Source organism: Lagopus muta, chromosome 20 (genome assembly GCF_023343835.1).
Source record: "Lagopus muta isolate bLagMut1 chromosome 20, bLagMut1 primary, whole genome shotgun sequence".
NCBI lineage: Eukaryota > Metazoa > Chordata > Aves > Galliformes > Phasianidae > Lagopus > Lagopus muta.
In genome coordinates this window covers 511,415-539,040 of record NC_064452.1, presented here as the reverse complement: position 1 = coordinate 539,040, position 27,626 = coordinate 511,415, and the positions used below count along the sequence as shown (strand labels likewise).

General features: G+C 43.1%; 1 long non-coding RNA gene across 3 annotated transcripts in view; it reads right to left on the bottom strand.

The window, feature by feature from the left end:
* Positions 1–2,401: 2,401 nt before the first annotated feature.
* Positions 2,402–27,626, bottom strand: part of LOC125703060 (uncharacterized) — a 28,453-nt gene continuing 3,228 nt past the window's right edge. The window contains exons 3-5 of one of the 3 annotated variants that reach the window (XR_007380754.1): positions 25,581–25,690; positions 23,282–23,331; positions 18,592–22,631 (exon numbers count right to left, since the gene is read on the bottom strand). This is a non-coding gene — a long non-coding RNA (uncharacterized LOC125703060). Of the gene's footprint in view, positions 14,651–18,591; positions 25,110–25,580; positions 25,691–27,626 lie in introns of those variants that run through there. The other 2 variants (XR_007380756.1, XR_007380755.1) reach the window with 2 other exon arrangements.

The following is a 27,626-nucleotide window of genomic DNA, read 5'->3' as shown; positions in this document are numbered from 1 at the left end:
GGCCTTGTGGCTGTCATGGGATTCCACATCAGACAGAAGCTTTGTAGAATACTGCATCCAAGCTGTGCTTCTTAGAAGAAAAAGCAGGGTCTAAATGGGAGCTTTTTACTACAGCGATGCTAAGTCACATCCCAGCCAAAAAGACTTTTACTTAAGTTGAAGTGCAGCTGGTTTTAGAGCAACTTGGATAATGTAAGCTCATTAAGTGTCTTTTAAAGCCCCAGCTAAATCACTTTCCAAAGTTAAATAATTTTCACTATTCCTACTCTTTATGAACTCCGAATGAAACTAGCTGAGCAGCTCAGATACAGCTTTGTGCCACATCAGCTGAGCATTCACATCCTCAGGTTCTCTGCTCTCACTGCTGTAACAGTGCTGCTTTCTGTGGCTGCTGGCTGTCCAACCATGCACAGCACTGCCCACGGGGCTCAGCCGCTCTCCTGGCACTCCAGGCTCCACTCCTCAGCCCCAGCTCAGCACAGCTCCACGTGCAGCGTGCAGCTGCCTGGTGCGGAGCAGGAGGCACAATGCCCCGGGCTGGGGGAACGCAGGGCTGCGCGGTGCTGGAAGGGCTGCTCAGGGCCTGAGCGGGGGCTGAGCAGAAGTGATGGTGTGATTCTGTCACCTTCTTTTTCAGAATATGCGGTGGATAAAAAATTACACCATACTCACACGGAAGGTGGAGTTTACCTCAGTATTTTCACTCTGAGGTTTGTGTTAAAAACAAAACAAAACAAAAACCACGGGTGGAAATGATGAGTCCTCCTTCTCGATGGAAACACACCGACTTTCTTTGCCATCATTCCATCTACTGTGTTAACGACGCCGGATCCGGGCAGTCCCCGTCTGCCAGTACGAGGACGGCCGCCATCATCTGCCGCACCCCGGGGTTCCCCATCCCGGAGCGGAGAACCGCGCGCCCTCCCGCCCCGACCTGCGGCATCTCCCCGCGCCCGCCGCAGCACCGCGGCTCCCGCTGTCTGCGCCGACCCCGGCGCAGTGCCGCCTCCCGCCGCTCGGGGGCGCCGCAGCCGCGCGGCGCGGTGAGAACGGGCGGGGCGAGTGCTGTAAAGCGGCGGCGCTGCGGCGGATGTCGCGAGGGCTGCTCCGAAAGTAACGCCTCCGGTTTCATCCCGTTGCCCGGCGCCGTCGGTAGGCGGCTGTCGGTGCGATGGAAGCAGAGCTGAACCTTCCCACCGATATCCCGTTACATTTTGTTGCCGTGCGACAGACGGCAGCAGAGGGGGGGCTGTCTGACACAATGGCGTGTGACATGGAAGTGCACGTGGAGCAAAGACATGGAACTGAATTCCTCCATGCAGAGAAAAAGGCACCCACTGACATTCAGTGATGCTCGTGAATGCTGATGGAGAAGAACTGTTTCTGTCCGAGACTTATATGCAGCACTGGAGAGATCTGCATACATCCTATTAGTCCCTGTTCTTAATGGCAAACACAGCCATGGGGCTGCAACTAAAATAAAACCAGCCCGATCAAAAGAGTCACAGAATCACAGAATCATTCAAGCTGGAAAAGCCTTCTAGGATCACCAAGCCCAACCCATCCCACCATGTCTGCTGACCGTGTCCCTCAGTTTCACATCTGCACGGCTCCTGAACACCCCCAGGCTCGGTGACCCCCCTCCCCGTGCAGCACGTGCTGCTCACAGGGGCACCGCTGCTCCCCCCAGCCCCACTCACAGCCCGAGGTGCTGCACTTGCTGGGCCGGGCGGCACTGCGGCGGGGGGAGCACAGCAGCAGCCATCCATCTCCAGCCCCAAACACTCATTGTCAATAACCCCACCATAAATGTCAGTCCTGACACCGTGTCAATAACTTATTGTGTGAGCATAATGCATCGCCTTGGAAAAGGCCAGTGTAAAGACCGGTTTGCTAGCCAGCATTGTGCGATGACAATTACAGGGTTTTTTCCTATCTAGGGTCAATCATTTGATGGATGGAGGCTGCCGTATTTAGGTGAGATTATTATAGTGGTGCTGAATAGCAGCCTGGGGAGCTGCTCAGTGCAGCGCTGCGCAGACAGCCCTGGGCCCCTGGGGAGGCGGTGACCTCTGGGGGAAGCAGGAACCAGCCTGGAGAAAGCGGGAGGAAAATATCTGCTGCTCCCTGCAAATTCATTTAAATGGAGGACTCAGCAAATACACTTAATAGGTGTTTTGTGCTCTTGATGATTTAACCAAACCTGACCCAGAACGGGAGGAGAATCAACACAGCCTGGCCTTCTGCAGCAGCCAGTGAAGGGGAAGAGTATGAGAAATGTGATGAAGTTGTTACAGAAATCACAGACCCAGCATCAGTGTCTGCACGTGGCTCAAACCCATACAGGAGCGCACTGAGCTCCTCAGAGACAGCCTGCACAACAGCACTGCCAACACCGCTACTGAAGTACCAACATGCTATTTTATTTTTAAATACATTCTGCAACATCTGTGTCTGAAAATAGAAGTTTCTGAAGGGCTCAAGCAATCCAATTTGACTAGAGTTCTGAAAAAGGATTTTATTTAGATTTATGATAACGTCTGCATGGATCATAAAAATACAATTTTCCCTTTCTGTCTACATGTGCTCATGCTTGTACATTTGTGTACCCATAATATGTAGCCATGTGAAAAGAGAATGATGGTAAGCAGGTTTTAAGGGACAACAGCTCTAAAAAGCATCCTTTGTGCTTATGATAGGATCACATTGTGAGGCACTATAAAATGAAATCTCAGTAACATAAAACAACGTAAGAAAAGATCTCCCTTTTAAAATCAGACACCAGACAGCTAGAGAACTCAAAGTTTGCCTCTGTCTTAAAGCAGTCATTGTCTGGGGCTGCTCCGAAAAGGGCCACAGCACTCCCACTGCCACGATCCAGTTCAGCAGGCCATGGGCACATACATTATTCAGCGTTCTAAAATCTAAAAATCAATGTTTTACACTGTGCAACGCAGCTTAATCTAACAACCAAAATCCAATTTGTGAGCAATTTTAGATGAGGTTTCCCCACAAAACCTCGAGAACTGACATTACAGGATAGAACAAGAGAAGTGAGCCCTCTTCCTCTCCCTGTCACACGCAGGTGCCATTTCCCAGGACACACATCAGGCTGGCAGCACACGATGACGCTCAGTGCTGACTGCATCCTAGCCCTCCTCCCCCTTGCAGTGTAATTAATAAGGAGCTCTGCATAAAACGCTAACAGGAGTCTTTTTAAATGTTCGTACTCCCTGTAGTAACTAATAGTAGTAGTAGTAATTCTGTTGCTGCTCGCCTCACTGTTGCTTCTAAATCTCAGTGTCATGAACCAAAAGGAGAAGCAACATACAGTGCCTGCAGCCTTCAACCTGCCTGGTGTACTGCGAGCCAAGGGCTGCAATCAACACAAACAGCAGCTATATCTAAACAAACAGACAACAACAGACAGTAAATTCATCTCTATTCCCTCCCGTACCAAGCGGACAATCAGGGCTTAAATAATTAATACTCTGGGCTTACGGTGCACCTTTCGCCCCAGGATCTCCGAGCACTTTGCAGGGATAGCTTTTTATTTTGCTTGAGAAAATAGAATAGAGAAAGATTAACCGATTGACCAAGGTCATGCTGCCTGAACGTTTTCCTTCTGTTTACCGCTTAACTGCAGTGCTGCTGTGACCTTGCAAAGCTAAAGGAAGGCTGCATTTTGTGCAGATAATCTCCCTTAACGTGTACCATATGTTTGTGATTAGGCAAAAGAAAAAGCTTCAAAAGAATTGCTGGTGGTGAGAGCGTTCACCGCGTTCTCTGGGATGTCAGAGCTGCAATTTTCTGCAGGGCCTGGAGAAGCAGATGCAAACCTGCAAACCCCATCCCACTATTTCAAGGAAAAGTGGTTACTCAGCATCCCTGCACACTCCTGAAAAATCCAGCCTGTGCGTCCATGGCATGCAATTTCCCAATTACAAAAACCAGAGTGATCAGGTAAGATCGTGGGAGATCCGTTCCCATGGAACATTTGATCCAGGGCAATTAAGATGTCACCACAATGCCACAAACCAATTATTTTAGCAATGGATGCTGGTCCATGTGAGGGAAACCCTTTGGGATGTAGCTGTTAGAGCAAGGCTCCCGGCCAAACATATCAGTTAAAGGTGAAATGGACTGGCAGGTTCAAAAAGAAGCCTCTGGCTACGGACATGTGGCGTGCTGAGGCTGGAGGAGGGCTGGGGGCAGAGCTGGGCACAGCTGTGCCCCTTCAAAGAGCTCCCACCAGCTCATGCCTCACAGCTGGCCCCTGCAGGCCTGCACGTAGGGCTGGCATCCCCTGAAGCAGGCAGGCCCAACTGCTTTGCAATGGATCTCCAAGGGCAGGAAGATGCTGTAGTGTTTCATTGTCATTTGTTGTTGCCCTAAAGTGATTCTGAAAAGCCGTGCCAGACTCAAATGCCAATGAGACGGGTGAGAGCAACGGGCTGCAGAAAAGAAGCCACTTGGCTTGGCAAAGATAGAAAAAATCTTCCTTAGCTGCACAGCTCCCCCAGAAATGAGTCAGTAGGCCTGACAGAACAGAAAACACAAGTTGCCATAGAAACTCACATGCCTTCCACCAGGAGGAGAAAAAAATGTAGGCCAATATTTCTGCTTAGCTGGCTCCTGCTCCTGCTCTGCTGCTCGGCCCGCCTGGACCCCAGGGCTGCAGTACACCTCGGTTTGATTTGCCCCCAGCTGAGCAAAGCCCCGGCCCTCACTGCTGTGGAAAGCAGCTGCCTGGTGAGAGCATGTGCACATGTGTAAGCACTCTAACATGCGTATGGACACAAAGACACATGGACACACAGACACGGCTCTGAGGCTGCTCAGGGTTGGTGCTGGGTTACTGCAGATCTGGAGCCCAGGGAACTGAGGCGTGCGAGTTCCTGTGCTGTAGTCACACTGTGAGCGTGCAAACAACTGACAGATGGTGACAAATGATGTTTGTGTTGGATTATTGCAGCTGCCTTTCATTTAAATAAACACCTGTCCTGCATTCTGCAGTTTTGTCATCTGCAAACCAAGGGATGCACTGCACAGCACAGCATAGCAGAGCACTGCACAGCACTGCACTGCACAGCACAGCATAACAGAGTACTGCACAGCACTGCACTGCACAGCACTGCACTGCACAGCACAGCATAGCAGAGCACTGCACAGCACAGCACTGCACAGCACTGCACTGCTTGTTTTCTATGACAAGGTCAGCCTGTCCAGATGCACCCAGAGGAATGCACTCCAGCTCTTTCAGTCACTGTAATAGAAGTAGCTGCTGATCGCTTACCTATCTGTGTATATACATGTATATACATGTATCTTGTTTGGGAGTGGAAGAGTCAGTAAAACTTTTTTGAGAGTTAAAATTCCCTGTGTAGGTTTAACAAAAGTAGAACAAAATAAAAGAGAAACTCTGCAGTGTTTTCACAGGGGAAGGTAGAGTCTAATTCTGTGTCTGACTCCGTATGTGGGACACTTCCCTCTGGGAAGGAACAAGTACAATAACGTAGAGTTAAAAGCCAAAAAGTCCTCTATTCACTACAAGATGGGAACTTCAGGATACATTAAAACTCAGCAGTAGTTTTTGGAGGAACGTTCTGTAGAAGTATAGAAGTGCAGAACTGTTTACTGTTTGCTCCAATACTGAAAAGTATGGAGAAATGCGATCTCTGTGATATCGTCACCCAGCTGAGCCAGGTGCCCTCATGTAGGGCACAGGACCAGGGGTCAGCAGCACTGCCAGCGCTGGGCACCACGCTGAAGTAGATCTCAATTATTTTATTGCTTCCCAGCATTTTCCAAGAAAACAAAACAAAACAAAAACAAAAACAAGAAAAGCACTCAAAAGTTTGTTTCACTGAGATTAAGGTAAGAAATGAGAGCCCTCTCTCCATCTCAAGCTCTCTGCAATGATGAGAGTTTTCTTCTTACTAAAGTGATCAATAAAGTCCAAAGAAGCTCAGTGAGAATTTTTTTGTCGCTGGAACAGCAGAAGCACAATGTAAGCCGTGTGTTCAAGCACTCACACCAGGTTTGTGTTTACATGGAAAACAATAGAACAGAAAGAATCACGGGGGAAATTTTCTGTTCAAGGTAAGTAACAGGCAACCAACTTTCCAGCATGCTAATTTAAATGTTACCATTTACACTGAATTTCCAGGAATTATCTCATATAGAGCGTTTTATGTGTTGAAAGGAAAAGAGATAATTGGTGAGTAATCAAAGACTTCTGCCTGGTAATTTACAGTCAGTTTGGGGCAGGCTTCCTGCAGAGTGGAAAACAGATACCAGTAGGATGCTAAATGATACAAAGGCCCTAAGGAGGCGGACTTACAATCCAGTCACATCTTCTGTAAAAACGCAGCGTGACATAAACCTACCCTCCTGGGAAGGAGCCCTGGTGTCAGGAACGTGAATCCTTTGTGGCCACCGCAGAGACCGGGGAAGTTTTTCTCTCCATGCCGTCGCTGGCAGCCAGCCATGGTGCCGCTTCAGGCACCCGTGTTTTAAAAGTCCACGTGTCAGCAGCGGGGGATCGAGAACGGTGAGAAGGACGTGAATAAAACTGTGCACACAGAAGTGCTGAGGGCCGTGCGGTGCTGGGGACACGTGGGTCTGATGGACGCCGATGGAGGCAAACTGAGCAGAAACAAGGTTTTCTTAGGAACAACTTTTAACTCCGTTTTTCTGTCAGGAGAGTTCTGACTCGCGGACAGATCTTCCCACAGCCACACGCCTCTCCAGAAGGCCCGATGCCACACGGCCCAGGAGCTCAGAGCTGGAACTGTGCATCCTCCCGTGCAGCCACACAAAGCACTTCGTGATGATGGACTCAGGGAAGGCGATCTGCAAACGCCTTTATAACTTCAAGAATTAAAAATAAATGCTTTGCAGCAATGGAAGGCATGCTGTGCTAGTGATTTCCACTGTTTGTAATAACCCTAAATCAACTTTTTTCTCTCACCTTCTCCAGATTTGAAAGCTCAATTAATTTTGTGCTGTAGCTCTATCTATTACTTCAGCCACATGTGGCAGAGTGAGAATTCTTGCAACACAATGGCTGATTTTTGGTATCTTCTCTGCCTAATGGCAGGTGTGCTGTCCTAAATAATTAGCTTTCAAAAAGGGATCCCCTTAACCCTTCTCTAAAACTGGTTACTGATCTCAGTTGTACCTCATTAAGCTCCTGACAGCTCAATGTACTCACATCTGTTACTGTTTGGTAGTTTGATTCTGAGAACACAAATTGCTTCAAGAATTGCCAATTCATTCAGGCTCGTGATGCAGATCAAAATCCATCTGTTTACTAATCGAAAGCCATATTTCAACCACAGTACAACAGTGGTGTCTGCAATAACTTAAGACTTTTTCTCTGCCCTAAGCGTGATGGGGAGTACTCTTCATTTAAGACACACTTATTTGCATTATATATCTTAAATGCTATTCAGGCAACAGTATACAGGAGTTAATCAATCTGTGTGCAGTGCACTGAGTCCTCAGACATTCTTTACTTACAGGCTCACGTTGGAGGCTTGTTACTTCCCCCCCTTCAATTCCAGGTAAAACTTTGGCCTTTATTATTCCACCTTTTTGTCATTTAACTCTAGCAATGAAGTCAACCACCAAAACTGAAGGCACAGCAGAGAGAACAAACGGAAAAAGAGTAAGCAATACTGTAGGCACGTTACTGACTTGCTGAGGCTGCTCTGTGAGAGCCAGGCAGGTTTATATATCAAGTAATGTGGAGATCCTTACATTTATTTTCCAAAATGCAAATCTGAAAGCAGGAATTACATTGCACTATGTGACAAATGAGCGTGTGGCTGTGTGTGTCAGCCTCCAGCTGCACAAGGCATTTGGTTTTAAGGAGAGAGTGAGATTGTGAAATTCTGCCATATAATTTGCTGTGCCGTTAACTGTGATTCCTACAGCACCACCAAGGGATGGCAAATGTCCAGTGGTCAGAAGCTATTATAGGATAATCACCTCTCCAAATGAGACTCTCTGCAGACATTAGGGAGCATAATTCCCCACGGAATCCACTCTTCTGGGCGGGCTGCTGCCTCACAGCACCTCACTGCAACAGGAGGTAAAAGCCGGCTGAGCGGTTCTCTGAAAGCCCTACCACAAGGCATCAGGAAAGGAGCAGTTCTAGATTAAAAGGGAGCTAAGCAGACAGAAGGTCAGAAGACAAAATCTTAGCTGGTTTTTGGAGACACAAGACAAATGAAAGAAAGACCTACCTTAAGCTTTCTGCTATCTGGACCGTTACTATTTCAATTTGCTGGTGTTCTCTACTGCTAGCATTTCACAGAAAACAGGGAAGTCTATGGTTCACCCTCCTGCTGGAGCTCTTTTCTCTATACACCGTGGACCTGCTAACTGTGGCACTGGATGGATCTCCTCTAAAGTCTGTACAGAGCTCTGCAGGTGCAACGCATTGCAGCATAGAAAACATCAGTAAATTGTTGGCCCTATGGAAAATTCACAAAGTTTTGAAAGTAATTATAGATTTTACCCATTCCTTTCCTTGATATATGGTAAGTCTGCAAGACCCTATAGTTTATTCATACCTGAAAAGAAAAGCCTAAGGCACTTTCTAGGATGGTTAACCTATGACCTCTACATTAAGGCTTCAAAACAAATGCAACTCATTTGCTCAGAGATGACAGATTAATAAATTGTTCCACCCCATTATCCCTGTAATAGCTTGAGGGATAGCTTAGAGGAACCCTAGCAAATGACACAGGCCAAAGGCCAGTGCTTCTTTTCCAAACACAATATTACAAGCCTTAATACAAACACAAATGATCAAGTGGATTTACACAAGGACAATAGGAACACTAGTGTGGGTTCAAGCAGTACTCATCAGGGTAAAAACTGCAAAGCAAGCTGTAAAGCATGGTTCTAGGTATAAGAAATGAAATTGAAGTTGATGCAGCTGTGCTTGAGACTTCCCTGACCATCATCCTTGGCAATGCAGGTGCTGCCAGCTCCACCACGTGCTGGGGCAGCTTGGGGACCTGCGAGCAAATCCTGCCTGCTGCTGGAGGGAGCATGGCTGGGATGCTCCAGGGCTGCCAGCAACCAGGAGAGCACATCTCCTCCTACTGCCTTCTCTGGGCTGGAGCACCAATATAAAATAAATGAGAGAATGACAAGTAGCTGAGATACAGTCTTGCAATTCCAAAGCCATGAATCAGGATGCAGACTCTCTTAAGCTAAGTTTTGAAATAACAACACATTTTAAATAGTTGTGCTTCTGCATTTTGTAACATCCCCACAAATCTTTGAGCCTGTAGGGTCATAACTGCTAAAGCAAAGAAAATATTTAAAATAACAAAACAGTTTCCTGCAGGAATTAAGGAGAAGGTGAACATGATAAAAGCTGTGATGAAATGATGAGGCCTGGAAGCTATGAAATACAACTTAAGATACAAAAAGGAGAGACTACAAATGTGCTGAGGTTTACATACTGACTTGTCTTGGCATTGCTCATAAAAATGGAAGGTAATAGGGAAAAAGTTATGGCTCAAAAGAATTATTCTTTATGGTAGCAGTCCTGTGTTTTCCATGCAGGGATGTGTAAGCTTTAATGGATAACATCCAGAACAGAGCAAAGCAGGGAAAATACTAAGTAAGCAAAAATGCCTTTTTTTTTAATTGCTTCTACACCCGTGGAAATAGGTGAATATTGGCTAAACTGTGCAGTGGAGAATTTTGAAATGATTATAAAGACTGAGTGCAACAATGTGAATAGCATCACTAGCGAACAGCATCACTAGGGACACAAAGAGAACACAGTCATGCCAGTGCTATGCATGGAACTCTAAAAGGTAATTGTTTCCAGATTCACAACTAGAAAACATCTGAACTATCAGGTTAAGAATCTCTGGTGTGCCAGGCCTGAGAAGCAGCATGAAATAACCTTAAATCAGCCAGAAGCAGTGAGTGAGGAATTCCCCTTGTGAAGGGAAGCTGTATTGGATCAGGAGGGCAGAGGCACGGGATGCTCTGATGGGCATAAAGAAAATGTGAGCCTGAAAGACAGCTCCTTTACATAAATGAAATACCAAACAGCCACTGTCAGGGAAACCAAAGCTGTTCCTCTTCAGCTTTAACACATACATCTGTGGACTAAGAGCCACGAAGCTCAGACAGCTTTCTAACCGCCTTGCTTCTCCTGTGAAGTCCAAACAGAGCTCAGTCCAGACACAGAGAACTCACTCCTTACCTCTAAGCTCCTTTATTTGCTGATTAACATTGCGAGTGTGACTGCAGCAACCCATTATTATTGTTATGCTCCATTTTGCTAAGAAACATATTAAGTAGATTAAAAAAAAAAGTTTCTGTAAACAAAGATGTTGTGCAGAAACAAATGTTGTGTTCTGCTTGGCAGTAAATAAACTAGCAATTTTAGATTTTGCTATTATATCTTTCTCAAAATACTGAACATCTGAAACAGGAGAGACTGCTGTAGTAGAAGGAAAATGGTAACAACCTCAGTGATGCTGGAGATGAATTCTTACTGCTACTTGCACTGAAAAATTACTCGTATCTCACTTCTCTTCCCGACGGGCTCTAATTCTTCCTCTGAAAAGGAATGTTATTTTTGCCATTCAATTACATTTTCACCATTTGATCAGACTGAGCTCTATATAAAAGCATGGACTCTCGTTTCAGATTCCCTTACTCAGCTTTTCCTTCATGAAGAGTCATGTTCCAAGGTCATGATGATTAATCTTGACCTGTGAACCGCCAGTGTGTTCAGTCTTAATATCAATGTATTACTCTACGTGGCGAAGTGAAAAGGACTCTATCCACGACAAATAATGAACTAAATTCTTCTGACTTTACTCTCCAGTTGCTAATTAAGCACTTAACTACAAGACCTGTTAACTCTTTGGTGCTCTTTGGACGGCACCCAGCAAGGGGAGAGCCGACATCCGCGCCCGTCCTACCAGCAGATTTCCCACTGTGCGTGCAGCCTACTGGCAGTCTCTTAGCAGAAAAGAAGTACGCTGCAAAGCGTGCCTTACATCACCAGGCACTGCTAAGTGCACCCGGAGACACTCGAGTCAAAATACATTTACCCAGCGCTTCTTGTAATTGTAACCAGGACTGGGAACGTTCACGGCTGTGACAGTGCAATTAGTCGTGCTAAACAGACACTGGGAAATCTCTTTCGGAACACATTAGGGTGGTCCTGCATGGGTGTTGTCAGCAGTATGTACTGTATTTCCTGCAGATCTGAGGCTGGACACAAGCAACAATATAACAAATCTATTATTATCTTCAATCATTCGTTCTGAAGCGCTGACAGGCACATTAAGCACTGCCGTCTAAAATTAGTTCTGTTCATGCTGGAAGCAACCATTTATTCTATTGCACTCTTTGTACGCTTGATACCAGAAGACTTCTGGGAGACACTGCACTGTTTGTGAGAGGTTTCTCTGCAATATCCTGATTAGGTCCTGGAATGCAGTACTGCTATTAGAATTATTGTCCCAAAGCCCCGTGAGTGGTACATCATGGAGATCTCCTTTAACTTGCAGAAAATACCATTCAGCTCTCAAGTAACAACAAAAAACACAATAAGATTTTAAACCAGGTGTTGATTCGTGCCAAAAGCTGCCCACCACCACATGCGAATATAAAGCAATTCCTCCCCCAGATACTGTGCAATTTCACTGCCATCATCCCCAAAGAACAAGCACAAAAGCTGCCAAGTCTCTCCTGGTCACAGAAGTCTAGAAGGCTGACGTGACATATATCTGCTACAGACTCCGCCTGATCTAAATCAACATCGCCTCATCATTTTAGATGCTCCATTTGATATGACTGTTATTACTCCTGTGGTTGGATTGATCAACCACTGGATGTCACTATCAGTCTAAATACATAAACTCAGATAGAATTGTTTGTCATGAGGAAATGTTTAAGGACAGGCTGAATCTGAGCACAATAAATAGCAGCAATACTCAAAGGCGCTGAAAGCATTTGCTCACATCTCGCGTTTGTTTCAAGCATACGGTGTAAGTGCCTGATTCAACATTATTGCTGGGGTTATTCACGTACAAATCTGATAGCTCTCCTGGCTGAGCTCACATCCTGCACTGTGTCATTTCTACGGAGAACCAGCACGCAGAATCTGGCAGCCTGCAAAGCTGCTGAGCTCCCAGCACTTCCACCAGCGGCTGCAACATCATCCTCCAGCTCTACTAGTTAGATGATTGGAGTCTTATACAAAATTCCATTTTGGCAAAGTCCTCACTGTAGCTCAAAGATGGCCCGTCTCAGGCAAGGCTAGACAGAAACCAAACAGAAACCTGAACTGTCAGCCTCTCAGCCTTCCCGAAAGGGACAGACAGTAATTCATTTTGCATAGGGTGGAAATCTGCTGTTTGGAAATACCAAAACATTTGGTATTGATGGTCAGAACAGCAACTCTTTTGGAATGTTCTCTTCTTACTGAAGGCAACAAAAAACCCAATGACAAAATCAGATATAAAAAACAATCTAGGCACAGCTTTTCAACGTATAAATTAAGAGTTTGCTTTGGAAACGAAGATAAACATTAGGAAACAACTTTTCAGTTGAGAACACCAAACCTGACTCTCAGTGGCCATCGTAACTAAACATTAACAACTAATAATTTGTGGTCACTGCCTTTAAGTCAATGGTACACAACTAGAATAAATAACATGAAGATCAGACCGACTATCCCAACAGTCCGTACTTCTGGGACATCCTACTGTAAAAGTACAGAATGATTTTTCAGTGCTTCTTCACCCTAAAATACAAAATGGTTTAATTCTCCAGTTGCCTTTCATTAGAAACTCTTTATCTCAAAGAACAAGGTCCATTAAGAGTAGCATTCCAAAAGGAACAGGGTCCCCACAAGGTCACCTTTCAGACCCCACTGCAGGGACAGACTGGCCTTACACCCACAGCAGCCGGCTGCCACCCCGCAGGGGGCTCCTCATGCTCAGAGCACAGTCGTGGAATCCCAGCAGAACATGAAGCCATGAGGCAGAACAGAGGTCCTGCAATATCAGTACATCAAAAAGAAGGAAAGTATCTGAAGAAAAGATATTTGAAACAATATCCTGAAAAAGGTTGACTCATTTGTTTTGCAATTATTTTGAAGCAAGTGCTGTAATTTTAATACAGGTGTAATCACTGCAAATGACATTAAGAGCTTGTCTCAGGCAAATTGTATTGCTTTAATTATAATGGGGTAGTTGAAGCTGAGCAAATCCCCGACTCAAGCACAGTTAACATAACGAAAAAGGGAGGGAGAGAAGTTATAGTAGGAATTATGGAACGTGCTGGGTTTACATGGACACGGCTATTCTGGGCAAATGAAATCTAACCTGACAATCCAGTGTCTGTATTTGCTCCTCTCTATGTCCTAGTGCAAGTGAAAAACAAAAAGCAAACTAATGCTTGCACGTTACACCATGGCAATGCAAGAGCTTCACGGGACGGCTAGGTGCTCCAATTCTGTGGTCAGCCCTGCACTGACCTCTCTGTAGGAATCACAGCATGCTTCACTCAGTGCCCCTTGCCGCCACTCCAGACTCACAGGGAACCTGGAGGCACAGCGAGGCTGTGAGCCTGGACACCAACCTGAGCGCGAGCTGCAGCTCAGAATGCCGACCACACAGAAACTCCCCGTCCTGCAGACACTGCCTCAGGCCAGGGGAAGCAGACTGTTTTGTACAAGAACCATAGAGAAAGCCTTCAAGAAAACTTCTGTCCACGGAGTTTCATGGCAAAGTTCACACTTCAGTGGAAGCTGAGGTGAGTTCAAACCAGATAACTACCTGCACCAGGTCCTGTCTGAACAGTAAGAACTGGAAAAGAGAATGACTGACCTAAATGTTCAGAAATTACTTAGTGACTGCTACCACATCTATTTTTGAGTGGTTAACTACAGCTGTCTCAAAGAAACTTGACCACCAGAGATGAAACTTTAACAAGATGGCACCTTTTAATGTGTCTCACTTTGAGGCGTACAGAACTACTAATCAGTTCAGTGAGAAATTAGGTCAGAGTTATCCCCATCTTCCCCTAAGTGCTCTAAAACCAGATTTAAGTGTATATATATTTAAATTAATATACACTCATATATAATTTCGTATTCTTCTTAGCAGAGTTGGCAAACTACAGTAAGAGTTGAAAGCTTTTTGTGTGGCAGCCACTACAGAGCCAAAGCAAAACCACTAACCTCAGGGCATTTTTTGCTAAGTCCACTTTCATCCTCGTTCTCAACAGATAAAGAATCTATATTAATTAGTGGTCCCAGAAAACCTCAGTAATTCCTAATGCATTAGGCAGAGACATTGAATATTTCTTGCTTTGTGTCAGATGCAATGCAGATGTAAATAGGCACATAACCAAACAGAGATAAGCAAAGGTATGCTATTTTCCATCCATATTTCCAAGCAGCTTTATCGTGTCCCACACCATCTGTGTTCCAACGTGAAACCTCACATTAGGGCAGTCTCCACACAACACCCTCAGTGGGCTGCGCGCTGCTTGGCAGGCAGCACGGCCCGGCCATCGGGGTGAGCAGGAACGGAGCTGTGCCTTCGCTGTGAGCACTGTTTGGGCTTCTCTGCTCCTAAGAAGCAGCCTGCAAAGGTTCCATTTTCAAATGTTTTTCATTAGTAATGCCTAAGGGTGACACGCTCACTAAACAATCTAGAAACAATACAAGATAAGACATAAAAGACATATTAGATTATGCAGCCTATGCCTTCAAATGCAGCAAAAATAAATGCAAACTGCTTTGGGGTTTGCCACTTGCAGCATGCAACAGCTTTTCCATTATGCTTTGCCTGATCCCTTGTCAGATTTCTTCAGAAAAAAACTGTGAGTTAGAAAGAATGGAAAGCACTTCCCAGAGGTTACGCCACGGGAGCTGGGCAGCAGCAGGCTGGCTTACCCTGCTAGCAGCTGTATTCTCACATACCTTCATTTTTCTTTTTTTGCTTATTTTTTTCTCTCTCCTAATGCATTCTCTATGTAACTTCCTGGCACATGACTTCACAGTTGATTCCTGTCATGCAACTCAGTGGAGAACTGAGCAAAGTCAATGGGAATCCTGGAGGATGTGCGAGTGCTGAAGAACAGTGACAGGACCAGGGCTCTGTGCTGCAAGGACCTGGAGATGAGAGCAGTCTACAAGCTGCTGTGTGCTGCTGCACGGTGCTCCTGACTGGGCAGTGAGGTTGCCGTGTCCCAGGTGTGATGGGATGAAGCATTTGCTCACGTTTCCCAGAAGACTGCTAGGATTATAAGGATTACTCTTCCATTTCAGGAGTGCTGCTAAAATAATTCACTTGATGCTAACAAAGTGTTCTGAAGCCGAGACGAGCCATGAAGGCACTACTATTGTAAATAATAGTTTCCTAATTCCTAAGATAAATATGTTAGTAACAGCATAACAAACAGCTGGACTAGAAGAACATCTTGAAACAAAGCCATCTAGCAGAGTTTCACTTTCTTTTGGTAAGGAATACTCATTGCAGTTCTCCTGCATGGGTCCACAGTGCACCTCTGAGCCACCTGCTCCTCGGGGCAAGGTTTGAATTAAGTTTATATTTCTTTATTTTTTTAAATCAGAAAACTGTTTCTATTAATTTCAGGCTTTGTAATCTCCTCCAATTCGCTGTTTAAAAAATAACAAACAAAAGAAGACCCAAAGCTAAATGTTGCCTCTAAAACTTCTTTTCCGGTCTCCTATTTAATCAGCCTTGTGGCATACTGGGAAACAGATCATTTAGTTCCACTTCATTATTATGGGCAAAAGAAATCTTACATTCAAGCTTACAGCACCTAAATACCTAAAGCCACATCCTAATCTGTAAAGCACATGGGTGTAAAACAGGCAGGCAATTTTTCATTTCCTTGGGGCAGCACTGTTCACGGTGACTGGCAGAGGCTTTCCTCATTTAATCAGGCCTTTACGAACGCTACCAGGCCAGCAGAGCTGCACTCGCTGCATTGCTGATCACACGTGCTCCATTCGGCCGCACTGGCACACAACGGCTGGGTGCGCCAAGGGGAAGCGGAGGGGCTGACGAAATCGCTGCCTTCACGTTGAGAAATATATAGGGCATAGCATGTGGCGTACACTGAAATTAACGTGAATTTAGTACTGCTGCCAGTGAAAGCCGCTCTAATTGAAACAAATAGCTTTGCCCTTCGATGTCTTGTAAAACGCTCCCTACTGCCCGTGCAGGAGTCACCTGTCTGCAGTCAGCGTTTCTGACAACTGGACTTTTCCAACCTGGAGAAAACTATCGCCTTCTGGTAACAGAAAAACAAAACCACCCTAGGGCATTAAAGACATTGAGGAACAGGATTGTGTGCTCCCCTGCGATGGCAGCTGACTGGGCTCCAGTACAGACGGCCCATTCCCATTGCATGTTCCCTCAACAGCTTTTCTTGTGGCATTTCAGAATGTGAGACTGTTGATAAAAAAGCCTCAAACTAAGTTAATGTCAAAGCGATAATATCTTTGAACTCATTTTGGTTGGACTTTCCTGGTCTTTCCTGCGTTGCTCATCAACACTCTAGAATGAAAATACTGCCTGGATAAACAATGTGACGTGCTGGTAAAAGCCATCGGTGGAGACTCAATGCTTAATTAAAATGGCAAAAAAAATCTCTGGGGGAGAATCTCTCTTGGGCTTTTCACTTGAGATCATAAAGTTGACCACTCCTTTCTCTGCCTTCATCAATGCACACTGCCACATTAACTGCCCTTAGGAAGCTGTCAGGAAAACACCTTCTGATGGAAGCAGTCTAAAAGCAGTTATCAAAATACAATATAAAGGGTCAGAATCCTCATTTCTTTATGTTTCACAAAAAATAAAAATAAAAAAAAATTGAAGAAAAGGCAAAGACAGCAAGGCATTTCTGGACCTAGGCAGCATGAAATGCTTGTTACTCTGTTTTTCAAAATAAATACATTTCAGGAACTATAACAAGAGCTGCCCGCCGCCTGCAGGTCTGCTGTCCAAGCTGTGTAAGGACACACTGGGCAGAGGCAAATCTGATGCACACTGTGGGCTCTGCACTTTTGGTGGTGGAGGCAAGCAGCATCGGTGCAGTAATTATCAGCCCTCGAAGAGGCTGCATCCCACCGCTGATCAGAACAGCTTGATCCAGTGAAGCCTCTTCTCTCTCGCTTCCCTCGCTGCGCATGGCCAGAGGGCAGTGGGGTGCCCTGGGGTGAGCGGGGTGTGAGCGGAGGGCCTCGTCCCATCCTGGTGGGCGGTGTTGGCACGGAGCCGCCTGCAGCTGCCAAGCCACAGGTTGCTGTCAGCTGGTGGAGACACTGGGCTGTACGCAGCACAGAGCAGCCTGGCAGTATGCTGACTGCAGAGCGGCAACACGAGAGGCTCATTTGAAAACACAGACACGTAAGCAAGACAGAAACCCCACCTCCTTGTGATTGTCTGAAGGGGATCAAATGGGTGGAAATGCCACAGATAGACGCACTCCTCCCAGCATAATTGTTACTGTCACAGCTGTGTGAGGCAAGGGGGAGGCGAGCGGATGATGCGAGGCATTTGGCACCGCGACAGGGCTGCGCCCTTCGGCCGAGCGCCCGGCAGCAGCCTGATTCACGCCGTACTGGCTGTAAGTCACTTCTTTCAGAGCTCATTACAAAGAGTAATTAAATGGCCACAATGTCCCCAGCCTTAACCCTACTTAGTAGATAAAGTGGATAATTAAGCATTGTTAGCTCCATTTTGCATCTATGGAAACTGGTGAGAGACTAATGCATCCCTACTGTGAGCCAGCTCCAGGTAGCAACATGCCAGTCATGGACTCCTTCACCCCAAAATGCTGGGAGGTTTTGTTAATTTCAAGGAGTTATGCATCAAAATCACCACTCCTGTCTTATCACTGAGAGATCTGCTACAGAGAAGTATTACACGATTCAACTGAATGAAGTCTTTGAGAGCTTTCAGTGAATGCTGATCTTCTCTATTTCATTGCCAGGTGAGGTAACCACCACCTCTCTTTAACAAGATGGTATCTCCATTCCATGCAGCCAATTGTTCCTACACACAGGCTCTTGTACTAATACACAACTAAGCAGTCAGATAGGACACCCCACTACTTGGCCTGTTAAACTGTTTGAAATGTTATTAACTGTGGCTGCCCAGGTATAATCACAAACTCCCTATATGTGTTCTCCATCAGAGCTTTATGTTGGTGCTAACTGCAGTGGCAGCACAGAGATTTCAGACAAGGCTTTATCCTGAGTGCACCTTCCCTGAGTGGCCCATGAGTCACTGGATGCTGCAGCTCAAACTGCTGCATCCTTCAAGCCATATGTAGCTCTATTCCTATAAACCATCATCTCACTTCTCACCAGTCGGCATGCTTCATTCACAACTGTTGATCTTGCCCTAACTGCCAACCCAAAGGTGGAACACTGTTTTCAGACCGCGAGAGGGGCCTAAACAGAGCTGCACTTTTGAGTATTCTCCTTCCTCCATTTTTTAAATATCATGCAAGACATTACAAACTGAAGACTTCTATTTATTCACAACATGCTCACAAAACTGCCACAATGTTCTTAACTCACGTGTCTCAATCTGATTTCTAGGGAGTGGAGAACACTGAAAACATGCTTCACTCTGGTGGCAAAGGCCCAACAGAAGAGTGCTTCATGCAGGACAGTCACAGGTGTGGATAACAACAAATCCTAATAAACTATCACATTCATTGGGCTATCTTCCAAATTCTGACTCTTCTCCAGAGCTTTCTAGTAAGTGTATGATTATACCCACATCATCATAAAATAAAAATGAATTCCATATTTCCATTTAAACAAATGGAAGAGATCTCTCTTAGAAAATCTAATGAAATGGAAAAGCCTTTGAAATACAATTGCTTTTACGTAAGGTTGAAACAGTATGAAAGACAGTTCAAAAACTACTCCTATATCTAAGATTCATGGTGAAATAAGAGTGAAGGATCCTTTCTTGCTAAGTAATTAAAAAAGAAATCAGGCAAGATCCACCTGTGCCATGACATCCAGCACCAGACATGGGTTAGCATTCGCTTAATGGGGTTAGAACTCCAACGCAGCTCAGAAGGTAAATGACCTGGTAGTTTCTTTCTAGCATGGAGAGATCATGTGTAGTGTGGCACATCTGCTCTTAGGCACAGAACTGCCATAAAAGAAAATAGTGGTGAAAGTGAGAAGATTTAGACAGCTTTACTGCTCAAAGACAAGCAAAAATACCCAAACAACCACCACCAACAAAAAACAACCACAAAACCCTTAAAGAATCAAAAAAAGGAAAAGAACAAGAAAAAAGAAAAAGCTTTCTATAAAAATTCAAGGCAGCTGGACCTGACATAGGGTCTGCACTGGTGGTGCAGCGATGCTCCCTATCCGTCTCAGAGCTGCCTTTCCACTTGGCTTGGAACCAGTGTCATTGTTAATTGGATGCTGAGTGATGGATCTGGCCACCTGGCACTGTCTGGCTCCTAGATGATGATCAACTCACTTGGCAGGCTAAGTGGGGAACTGGCCACCTGGCTAATACGAGGGCTACAGAATCTCTGACGAGCTGACTGCCAGCCTGCTAAGACATTTTTTACTGCGGATATCGACAGTTACTTCTCACTATTCCTCCACTGATCCTTCTCCCCACAACTTGGATGCTCACAAAGAAACACCCAGCTCACGGCCCCTTCTCTCTTTTCTTTCCTCCGTCTGATGCAGCAGATAAAATCAGACCCCTTCCTTAATTGCTAAATGGAAATGAGCTTCTATCCTTCTCCTCCAATTCCTTTACGATATTCCAAGCTCCCGTTCCATCCTGTCTTGCTTCTCACTATTATTATCAATGCTATGGATAAATATTTATGTTAGTCAGTGACTTTCACAGTGATTTTTGAATGGTAGCTTGCTGCCTGATTTTTAGTTTGTGAAAAAAGTCCTGATATAATTTAAGAATACTACCAAAACAAGGACTGGACAAGAATTGTGTGAAATTGGATTCTTGCCTGAAGGCTAGATTCCACAGTTGCCATGCATTCTGTGTTATTATTAGCACTTGCAAAACTTCAGTGAGAAAGGCCACAATTTTGACTTTTTTCCATTCATTTTGCATATATGTAAATTACTCCACAAAGCAGTAATGGAAAAGAAATCTGAAGTGAACAAAAATACATCAATAAAGGGTTCTAGAGTACTGTCAGTGTCACACAGCAAAGCACTGCAAGCTAAGCCATGAAAATTAATTACTTCAAAACCTCAGAAGTATACAAGTACTGAAATGTTAAGCTCCTCAGATACATTCTGCTCATATTTTCCAGCTTTCTTACCAAAGATGTGTAGGTAAATGCTCTCCTATTCCAGATATTGGGAAGTGTTCTACAAGGCAGTGAAAGTTACTTTTGTGGTTCTTTTTTGAACTTTATACTGAAAATACAAATAAATAAAATCTAGGAAATGCTTGATATTTCTCTGGTGACAAAGCTAGCTACAATGCTCTTCTAATGTCCAAATCTCTGTCCATCTTCCATTAAGAATACTGATAACCTGCAGTTATTATATGTCTAGATTCAGGCAGGAGTTCCTGTTGCTCCCAAGTACAAATCCAGGCTAACAGACCTTCCCTGCAAGTCCAGGTTAATTATTTTGAAAATGAAATCTGACGGAGTTCAACCGGAAAAAGGGCTGCAGAACAACTACAACTAGGAGCTGTTTTCCTAGGAGTCGGTGAAATACTTGTTGCTGTCAGCTAATGAACTTTGAAGACTGCACTACGGACAAGGATGGCAGCAACTGCAGGCAAGGGATTCTTTAGAAAACTCTGACATTTGGCATTATTTAGTAATGTGTGCAGCTCAGTCACTTGGCTGTCACTGCTAATACTGACCCAAGCTGCAGCTGAGTGCTACTGAGACTCTGCAACTGGAAAATGCCAGTGAGTTCTTTCTTAGGACCTCACCAGTGTCACCACTGCTCTTTGTTTCAGTGCCTTCAGCAAATGCAGCAGTCATTTCTAGTTTCTGAACTCACTGCAGTGACTGATTAGTAGCTTGTAAATAATTAAATATTAGTTGTCTGTAAGAGGCTGTTTTTCTTTAACTGATCTGGCAGACCAAGAATAGCTCTGTGTACTCTAATACAAACAGTATTGTAAGTAAAGTCAGATAATACTATCAAGGTCTTTTCCAAGAATACAGGGATTAACTCATCTCATTAAAATGTACACATTCTGCATAGCACAATGCAGTACTACTCCGAGACAACTGTTCAGGCCAGCCAAAAGATACTATGTGCTAGGATGATCCCTGATTTGTATAATCTGTGCAGATTAGTGCACAGATATCATAGTACTGAGCACTTCTAAAAGCCTAAAATAGACTGCATTAGCTTAAATTTCTGGGTAGTAAAGAAACTTGAGAGGAGAGAAACATAATTAACCTGGAGCATGGAAGGATTCCCTTATGAGAAAAACAACCGAAACTAAAAATGGCAGCTTGAAAAAGGTACCTGCCTGTGAACACAAAAGAAACTGGCAGGTTACAGATCCAGAGAGTGTGTCTGAGATTCAAGGTGAAAAGATTTTTGGTTTTCCTTGAACATTTGTTCTTAGACATTTAAAATATATTACATGACTTTTTTTATTTTTTTTTTTAATATGAAATGTTATCATCAGTGCTTTCAGTGCTTTCTCTTTTTCTCTCCAGAAAATGAAAATAAAATCTATGTTGCTGGAATTGCCTAAGGATCTTTCTCTACATTCAAAGAATGTTTCTGAAAGCTACACTAGTACATAAAGCCCAGTTCTGTACACATTAAAATAAAAGGCGAAAGTATCCACTGCATCAGGGGACAGAGAAGGTAGAGATGGGGAGAGTAGAGGTCTGTTCAAGGACATCAGGCACTCCAACAATCAAACCACTTTTCCCAACTTCTTCCAAATGTTTTTTCTTGTTCTTAATTTTACTTTCCAACTCACTGAAGTAATTCTTGTTAGTCTCTGTGGTGCTTAACTTTCTCCTGTTTGCTGCAATGGCCTCTGTGACAAGTGCTTGATGGAACTGCATTTATTTGAGCTTCAGAATCGAGCTCTTAGACAGGCATTTATCAGCTGCAAATGCTGTTCATGCAGATCTGCAGTTGCCTATAGAAAGGTGAGTTTTACAGAAAAAACTACTGATCTGCTACAGCTGTTTGTCCAGACTCCCATACTAGTTATTTCTGCCTTACCGTGATTCAATTCTTAGCAGCCATGTGTAAGTGAATTACCCTGGCACAACATGCCAATCAGTTGCCCATTCCTCCACCCTCCCCATTTTCGATATATTTTTTTTAAATTAAGGTTATATTGCCAAATTAGTACCAAAAAAAGGCCTTTCTTTTTATCTGTGCTGCATACCATCAGCCTGACAAATTCTAAGTCTTGAGATATAAAGGGTCACAAGTAATATCGCTATAGGAAGAAACAACTTTGCAACTCAAACTCATTATATTACTCAAGTCCTTCTCTGCTGACTTGTCAGGATCTTTGGCCGTTACATCCTCCTGAAGATATTCTTAACAGATATAAGTTGTTTGTTTGTTCCTGAAAAGTAAGAGAGTAGCTCTGAAAATGCAGCATTTCAGAAGATAACTACAGATTAAATGTTAGATACAGCTCATGTATATCTTTTTCTGTATCAGTACACCAGAAAGCTTAGGAGAGACTCTGTGCTGTCTTACGCTGTAAAAGGACAGAAATGTTCTAATTTAGTGTATCCTTCACTGAGCCTGCTTAATAATGAAAAGGCTGCCATATAAGATAAAGAAGTGAATACAGATAACACAATGAAGTCTGAAAACGGGGACAGAAAACTCTCCAGGCCAAATGGAAATCTACTGGGATTCTGTAAATGAATCAAAGACATGTTCATTCCCATTTTTTAAGATTAAGTAAATCAGTCTCAATTAGAAATTCTTCCCAATCCCAAATAAGGATTATCACTTTCTAATCGTACATTAAAGTAGCAAAAAACGGAATCTCACCATTTTTGTCACCAGTCTCACGCTTTGTTCCCAGCTCAACTTCCATGTCATTACTGGATGAGCCAAGGTGAGTACTTATGTCAAATAAAGGGCAAAGACTATGGAAATAATGTTTTGCCATCTCCTGAGACCACTATGTTCCACGTTTCTTCAATCATGCAATAATTTACCAAACTGTGAAGCCTCTCAATACAGCACGCCACTGCCTACCTGGGATCTCATTGCAGAGCAGCTCTGCCTGCAGCCAATGCAAGTTCTCCCTGCATGAAATACATCAGTGTTAAATGCTACTTTTTTGTCTTTGAGTAAAATTCAACTCCCTTTTTTCAAAGACAGCTCTGAAAACAATCAGGCTCAGTCTTCATACATTTTTAGGCAACATACATTAATTTAACAAAATTTGCTTAATTTCCTATTCAGAATGGATGCAGAAAATACAGCAGAGAGATGCAGAAAATGCACACTTTCCAAAGCATTTTTTTTTCTAACCTGGCCAAGAAATGCCACAAGCTGAAGCCTACCTTTTTCTCATGATATACATAAACACAGTGCAGTTGCTGAGGGCACTAAATTCTCTGAACAAACAATAGAACTGAAACCAAGGTCTGCGAAAGCACAGGAGCCAGTAGAGTATGAGTGAACATTAACTTTATAAAAATGACAGGCCAAGTAGATTATTCTGTCACAGTCACCTAGAACTTCACTACTGATTTTCTGATTTTTCCAACATTTGTTCTTATTATTTTTGTTGTGACATCTACTAAAGAATAAATACAAACAAACTTCAAAAACAGGAGTTAATAATGCAGCTGCCATAAATGTTTGCAAAAATTTCCAGAAGAGGGTAAATGGTTTGCCCAGAAGATGCACTACTGACAGAACAAAGCATAGCACACATCACTGCCGCTCAGTGCTGACCATTTGTGACTTATCCAGAAATGAACAGACATTCTCTCTTTCTACTATTTTCTTCACTGTTGACAATTACAGATTAACTAAAGAATTTCAGAATGAAATACTACAGAATGAAACGTTTTTCTGCCTCTGTCATTTAGAGATTTCAGTGTTGAATGTCCACATGGGCAAAGGACATTGTTTTACACTCCATGTAATTATCTCTAAATAGTCTAGTAAAATTATGTTAACTATAGAAATGCACGGTGATGTACTAAGGGAGTAAGCCTCACTTTCTTCACGGTGCCATCAAATTATGGTCCCATTGTCAATAACATTTCAGACAATTTACACTATTGGAAAATCTAGATTTTCTAGATTTTCAAATTCAGATGAATGCAATCACAAAACCTTTTTTGTTGTTCTTCTACCCTCGTTTGTTCTTTGAGAAGAATGCTGGGAAATATTTCTGGAAGGCAATGGAATTACAGTAAACATAAGCCCAGAATTTCCCTTCTCCAACATGCCGAAGTATTGCTTTACCTTTATCCCACTTCTCCAGGCAGCCAACTTTATTTGCCTCTGCAGCCTTTTATTTTTTTGCTAATCCTCCTCTTTCTCATCTAAGTCGTGTAGCATCCCAGCACTAACAGCATCCCACCACACTGTCTTCTCTCTCTCTGTTTGCTCTTCGCTGAAATTTAATTTTTTTCTCCTTCCACTTACAATTTTCAGTGCCTTTACTGGAAAATACCTACTGTGATAGCCAATGTCTCCAAGTGGTCCTTCTTTACCATCCCTTCTGTGTAACATTATATTAATTATGGCTGATATTTTCCAGAGGAAAAAAGGCGGTAGAAAGGCAAGCTAAGGTCACTGTTTTCTCATGAGATATGCTATGAAGAATAGCCAAATTCCACTGAAGCATTTCATTACTAAGTAGCATAAAACTGAATCACAGCACAACTAATAAGAATAATTGCAATTGCATTCAGAAAGTTTCATTTTAAGAACATGTCAAACGTGTAATTTCAGTAGGGTGTGTGAGTATCTGTGCACGGACTGATCATGGCACATTCTTTTGCAGTCGCAGGGCATTATGAATGACCACTTCCTGGCCATTGGGAAGCTTCAATATTCCTTCCTATGGGAAAGAAAAATTCTCCATCTGGACCACTTTCTTACAAGCTGCCAGCAATCCCAGCGCACATCCATGTTAATTCCTAAGCCTTCTGGTTAGACCAGTAACATCCATGATGTTACTGAAGAATAATAGTTAAAACTTTCCTAATCTAAAATAGAATTGGAATTTTCCAGTAATAATAAATATTCTAAACTTAAAAAAATATGGCATCACTGTGGCATTTACAACTATTTTTGCCAAAGCAATAGCTTCAAAGTAGCTCTATTTTTTTGTAAAACATTGCTGATTTCAATAGGGTAATAGATGGTCAGTTTATTAAGGACTGGAGCAGATCTGTTAGTTAAATAGACAGTCAGGACAGGGGCATTCATTTTCTTCTTAAGGGATAAATATTTGTTTGGGAAGATATTTTTGCTTAGAAAAGACATACAACTAAAGATTGTCTTTCACGTGGCCAGGATTCTCACTTACCTTAGCACATGTATTACAAATCCCCATCAGCTTCCCAGTAATTTCAGTTGTAAAGTCTATGGTTGCTCTGGAGAAGAAGCAAGGCAGTCTTTGACAGCTCACTGTTGCACCTGTGAGGAACAAAAACATGTTATGTCAACAGTATATGCAATGATTACAAAGTCAGTAACTGTTGATAAGTTTTCCCTCTAACAGCCACAAGCTGTACTTAGCACATGGTTTTCTTTTCCTTTATCTCTAATGAAAAATACAAAGGGATTTGAATTTTCATGGAGCCATGAAAACAGAACACGAAGGTACTTGTACCTTATTTAACACTAAAGCTGTTTAGAATGCTGCAGCATAGGCAGGACAGAGGGAATATTTCCCTAATGTTTTACATATCTTGAGTAACAGATTTCTGCTGTAAACGCCAAAATTTAAATAACTTTTGGTGATTCTACAATGGACAACAAATACATATGGATTAAAGTGATTTAGAGGAAACTCTTAACTTAGAAGCAAATACTAAGTTTCTGTGGGCTGTGTATTAACAATAAATTAGAAAAGCATGAAATAACGAGGACATCTTTTAATATTAGGCTGAATGCAGTGAAACCAGCCTTCGCTGGATATGATCACAAAAAATGCAAGCAATGTCACACTGTTGTCAGCAATGCTTTATTATTTTAAGTGAAAAGAAACAAAGTGAAGAGAACTTAGAAGGGGTGTTGGATAGTGTCAGCCGTAATAGCATGCATGTTTACACATTACTATAATTAGCAAAGGAATTTAAAGAATTATAAAGGCAGCAATTTGCTTTGCTTTAACTGTGTTTTTGACTCAGCAGCAGTTCTGCTGAAATCCTCACCAGAAAGGTTTTCTTGGTCTTTTCTCAAATATGAACTCATTAAAAGTAGAATCACCGCGACCAAAGGTAAATACTCCAATACAAAAAGGGCCTCCAGAAGGCAGCTTAATCCAAATCTTGGATAACCACGGATTAAGAATACACGGATGTTAGTTTCTGCTCCCCTTCTTTAATACTGCTGCCTCCTACTAATATGCCTGGGTCTGTTTTTCTCAACCTTTATGCTGATAAACTCTTATGCTGTAGTTGCTTTTTTCACTTTGATGAACCAATTTGTGAAGTACCCTTATATCACGTCCTCTAACAGTCTGCATGCTTTCTTTCATTTTATTTTAAAGTGTAATTTGTGAAGGCTGTAGGTATGAATGAAAAAGGGACGCTGAAGTACAGCAAAGGCTTGCAAAGAGAATGTCAAATTTAGCTTACTTCCATCTGCAATTTGCTTAGAAACGTATCTGTAAGATTGACAAATGATTTATCTGATTTAAAATATCTTTGTGTGCTTTTGCAGCAGTTTCCTATGCAAATCAGGTACTTACGCACCCAAATTATTCTAGTTAGCTACAGGAACCTATGATGGCCTGATCTACACGTTCAGCTGTAGTGCACCTCTGCATCTGCATGATAACTGTGCACGTCTTCTGCATAAAAAGTGCACACCCAACTAGACTGAGGAGCAAATCTGTTATTATATCTGCACTGCTTTACAATACTTTTAATTGGAATTTACATGTTATTGATAAAGCCTTCAATTTAGAAAATATTTTGAAGAAATAAGGAATCATATGCTAAAAAATATTAAATAAAAGTATAAAAATTAAGTATATTTATCCTTTCAATAAGTGTAATTTCTATATATTGATTTTAAAAATTGGAAAAGAAAACATCTCTGTGTATGACAAGAGATACATGCAATTATTGCTATAATGTTAAAAACTTTGTCAGGGTTATTCTATACAGTGCTTTCCTCACAGCATCACAAAATGATACCACGCTGTGTCGCAGTGGATGTGGTTGAAATGCTGGGCACAGCAGAAATGGATCATACAGTCACTGAAACACCAAAGAGCCACAGATAGATTGTGACTAACAAATGAGCCAGGCTTACATGTCAGATAACGCCGCACTTCAAAGGTAAACAGTAAAGTTTATGCAAGGTGCTCTGCTGTGGCACAGCAGGGAAAATAAAACTGATA